Source organism: Neofelis nebulosa, chromosome 1, assembly GCF_028018385.1.
Source record: "Neofelis nebulosa isolate mNeoNeb1 chromosome 1, mNeoNeb1.pri, whole genome shotgun sequence".
NCBI classification, from domain to species: domain Eukaryota; kingdom Metazoa; phylum Chordata; class Mammalia; order Carnivora; family Felidae; genus Neofelis; species Neofelis nebulosa.
The window spans coordinates 221,011,570-221,016,845 of NC_080782.1; positions in this window are offsets into that span (position 1 = coordinate 221,011,570).

Genomic DNA, 5,276 nt, shown 5'->3' on the forward strand with positions numbered 1-5,276 from the left:
GACTGTGTGTTGTTTTTCCCCTATAACAAAACCAAAGAGTAATTTGGTTCTTTATATCTTAAGGTAATCTATGTAAAGGAAGAAAGTATCTCTTAAAAATTCAGTTCGCTACATATAGTGGGTAAAAATACAGATTTTTAAAAAATAAACTTTTAAACTAACTAAGGTACACTCTTTGTGGGTACTATTGAAGTAACGTCTAAGACTCAACCTTGAGCGATGTTGTGTAGTACATTTTAAACTAATGCTTTTGTAGTTAATGGAGGGGCTATTATTAAACCTAAGGCTTCCAAGAAGCATAAAATATACTGCTTTTCTGTGAATGCTTCCCTCCCTCACAAATGGAGCATTTCGAGTTACAGAGGTGATTCTCTTCTATTTCCAAGGTTACTTCCTATCTGAAATAATTCAGAATCCATCACCATTTTAAATATCTAAGAGTAATTTCTCTGTAAATCCCTAAGAAAAAAATTTCAGTTCTGAATCTAAGAAGTCAAAATTTTTAGTTTCACAGAAATCCATAAATGATCTGGTCTAGGAACCAGTTCTAGTCCAAAAAGATACCATTTGATTTTTGGCTCTTAGTTTTATTTCAGTAGTACTGTAGGAACTTTAGGCTGGCTAGTAAGATATGCAGAGATTGAGAATTTATTTTAGAAGAAAATATATTCTGATGAAATGAGAATTGTTTTTTTCCTACCTTCCAGGCTCTAAAATTTCATGTTTTTTAGGGAGCTATGAACATTTAAGAGCACATTATATATTCATTCAGCAGATAACTTACTGGCATCTTTTAGTGCATCCGTAATGCACTAGCATTAAGTGTGAAAGATACATCTGTGAGGAACAACTGCTGCTTAGAAGAGACTCTCAAGTCTAATGAAAGGAACTGGTGAATAGCTACCTAATTACAATACAGTTGTGATTGGTACTGTAATGGGGAAGAACAGGCCCAGGAACTTTGGGAGAATTCAGGAGAGACAATGAGATATTGGAGATGTGAAGTGCACTGCAAGGTCATGGAGGACCTTGTATGCCAGGTTGAGGACTTCCTTCAGTAGATCATGAACTGCTATCGAAGGTTTGTATTTTAGTTTCTGCTTTACCACCTTTAAGAGTAATGCTGTATTAAGATAGATGAACTGCTTGTAACAGCCACCATCTGAATGGCTTCAGATAGTAGGAGTTTATAAGCTTTTATCCTACTCCATTGTGGCAGGCAGGCTCTAGGCTCCCAGGGACCCAGAGTTCTCCATCTTGTAACAGTTCCAGCTTTGATTCCTCAAATTTCCCATGGAAGAGCAGGAGTTAGAGTGGTAGATCCTGCAGAGTTATGGCTGGGCCTGACCAGTGGGCGTACACCATTTCTGCCTATTTCCATTTACTGGAGCCCAGCCATATGACCCCAGGCCAATGGTAAATAAGGTGGAGAAATGCAGTTATCCTGTGTGTAAAGAAAGAGAACCAAAATATCTTGCTTAACATACAGCTTTTTTACCACCAGCGGACAATTCAAATGAATGAACAAATGAATGAAACAAAAATCACCAGAAAATAATGATCATCCATGGTTCCATCACACAGAAATAAATAATCATAACAAGATTTTGAGTGTGTATGTTTAAAACTTGTGTTATCTTACTACAATAGCAACATGCTCTTGGTGGATTTGGAAAATATATAAAAACACAAGGAAAATAGAAGTTGAATATTCCTCACCAAGAACTTACTGTTTTTTTGGTTATTTTGGTTATGTGTCTTTACTGTTTTACAGTCTTTTCCCTCCATTTATACGTTATAAACACTTTCCCCTATCATTCAAAATTATACATTTTAAAGGCTGAAATTACATTTATTGTAGATGTACCACAGTTTTTTAATGAGTTCTCTTTTATTGAACATTTTGGTAATTTATGACATTTTTGCCATTAAAAACACGGAGATGTGTTTCTTTTAATAAGTTTTTATACACATATCCATGATTATTTCCATCTGTTCTTGAAATTATTTTTCTTTTTGCATTTGCTCTTCAAAAAATTGTTGAAGTAATAGATGCAAATAGAAATCAAATAGTATCAAAGGGAACTTAAAAAAAAGAAAGGCAGTCTCCTTTCTCCTTCCCTAAACCCACATCAGACTCTTAACTGTTAATTCTGATACTTTCTCCTTCTCATAATACTTAACAGTGTTTCTCATACTTACAATGCTATTTTAAATATCTCTTTATGTTTTCCTCCCCAATCTATACTTTTTATTTCCTATTCTTGCCTTACTGCATTAATAAGGATTTCCAGGATGACATTGAGAAGAAGTGATGAGAGGGCAACATCTTTGCTCTGTACCTGATAGTGGGAAGGCTTCTAGTTTGTCACCATTGAGTGTGATGTTAGCTGTAGGGTTTTTTGTAGACAGTCTTTATTAAGTTGAGGAAGTTCTTCTCTACTTCTGGTTTACTGAGAGTTTTTATCATGAATGGGTATTGGAGTTTGTCAGATGATTTTTCTCCATTTATTGATATGATCAATTATTGATAATATAGTTTTTCTTTTTTAGTCTGCTGAAGTGGTGGATTACATGAATTGAGTTTTGAATGCTAAACCAGCCTTGTACCTGGGATAATTCTCACTTGATCATGGTGTATAATTCTTTTTATGCTTCTTTCAATTTGATTTGCTAATATTTTGTTGCATCTGTGTTCAAGGGAGATTTGATCTGTAGTTTCCTTGTAATGTCTTTGTCTGGTTTGGGTATTTGGTAATGCTGGCCTCATAGAATGAGTTAGAAAGTGTTCCTTCTGCTTCTGTCCTTTGTAAGAGATTGTAGAGAATTGGTATACCAATTTCTTGCTTAAATGTTTGTTGGTAGAATTCACCAGTGAAGCCATCTGGGCATGGTGCTTTGTGTTTCAGAAGGCTAATTATTGATTCCTTTTCCTTAATAGATACAGGTCATTCAGATCATCTTATTCTTTTGAGTTTTGGTAGATTGTGTCTTTCAAGGAATTGGTCCATTTCTTCTAGGTTATCAAATTTGTGGGCACAGACTTGTCCATAGTTTTCCTTTATTATCCTTTTAATTTCCATGGGATCTATAATGATGTCTCATTTCTGATATTAGTAATTTGTGTCCTGTTTTTTTTCTTAGCCTGTTTAGGCACTTAACTGATTTTTATTTATTTTTTTCATAGAAGCAGGTTTTGGTGTTGCTGACTTTTCTTTGTTGATTTCCTGTTTTAAATTTCATTGATTTCTGCTCTGATTCTTACACTTTCTTTTCTTCTGCTTACTTTAGATTTAATTTGCTCTTCTTTTTCTAGTTTCCTGAGACTTAGATTATTGCTTTTAGATCTTTCTTCTTTTCTAATATATGCATTGTCTATAATTTGCCTCTAAACACTGCTTTTGTTGCATCACACAAATTTTGACAAGTTGTATTAACATTTAGTTCAAACTACACAGTGGACATTGTGGTTTGAGAGCAGACATTGATTTCTATTCTTTTAAATGCGTGTTTTTCTTAATTCTTTTAAGTTTGCTAAGATGTGGGGTTTTTTTAATGTTTATTTTTGAGTAGACAGAGTGCGAGTGGGGGAGGGGCAGAGAGAGAGGGAGACACTGAATCCGAAGCAGCCTCCAGGCTCCAAGCTGTCAGCACAGAGCCCAATGTGGGGCTCAAACCCACAAACTGTAAGATCATGACTGATCATGAGCTGAAGTCAGATGCTCAACCAACTGAGCCACCCAGGCGCCCCTAAGATGTATTTTATTGATCAGAATGTGGTCTATATTGGTGAATGTTCCATGAGAGCTTGAGAAAAATGTGTCCTATTATTGTTGAACTAGTTTATAGATTGATGGTGTTGAATTTAACTATGTCTTGGCAGTTCCATTGTGTAATGGTGAGCCCTCTGGACTCTGAATTTAACTATGTCTTTACTGATTTTCTGCCTGTTAGCCTTGCTTTTTGTTGTTGTTTTAGGTTTGTTGTTTTTGAGAGAGGGGTGTTGAATGGCCTCCAGCTATGATAGTGGAGTAATCTGTTTCTCCTTGTAGTTCTGTCGGTTTTTGCCTTGTGTAATTTGATGTTCTCTTGTTAGGTGCATACACATTAACAATTACTATGTCTTAGAAAATTGACCCCTGTATCATTATGTAATGCTCTCCTTTGTCAATGATAACTTTCCTTACTTTGTATTAAGCTCTGTCTGAAATTAATAGAGCTATTTGTACTTTGTTTTGAGTAATGGTATCATGGCATATTTTTCTCTATCCATTTACTTTTAATCTGTCTGTGTCTTTATATCTGAAGTGGGTTTCTTATAGACAACATATAGTTAGGTTGGGTTTTTTGACCGTTGACATTCAAAGTGATTATTGTAATTGGATCAGTATCTGCCATTTTTATTACTGTTTTCTGTTTGTTGTTCTTGGTTCCTATTTTATCTTTCACTCTTCTGCCTTTTGTGGTTTGGGGTGAGCATTTTCTATGATTCCATGGTCTCATCTAAGTCAATACTAGCTTTTTTTCTCTCTGGGTCTTTCTCATTAATATATAACCTGAGGAAGAACCCTGGTTTAGTCTCTGTTTTCTTACTATTGATCATTGTGAGCCTTTTATCTTATTGAGAAAATATTAATCACAATTTAAAATTTTAAAAACTATTTACTGTAGATCCCACACTTAATTCTTCCAACCTTATATTGTAAATTAATCCTGAGAAGCAGAATGGGTGGGAATGGGCTCTTGAGAGCTCAAAATCCATTCCTAAATGGCATAAAGCAAGATAGTCCTAGCTCTTTACTGCTTACATTTGTAAATAATTTGATGGGATTTTTGTATTTATTTTTTAAACTTACATTTATATTCATATTTTGATGGTAAAAAATCACATAGAAGGATTGATGGTAAAAAAAAATGAATGCCCCCCTCTTTCTACCATCCTCTTCTCCAGTCCCATTTTCCAAGGGAGACCATTGTTAGTAGTTTAACATGTAACAAAATTTTTAGATGACTTTGTTCTTACGCTAGTGGTAAAAGAAGAAAATGTCCTCTGGTCAGATGATGTGGTCTTATGTGTCAAGAACTATGTGTTTGAGAAGTCCGGGGCAGAAACTTCATACTCTGCACAGCTTCCAAGTCATCCATCTCCCAGCATCCTCTAGTTGTTCTTCTGCATTCATGGTGTAACTCACTTCACTACATCCACTTCTGTGACCCTACAATAAATTTGAAGTTTTATCACATGCCCTGCTTCAAACGCTTTTATGGCATCCCCT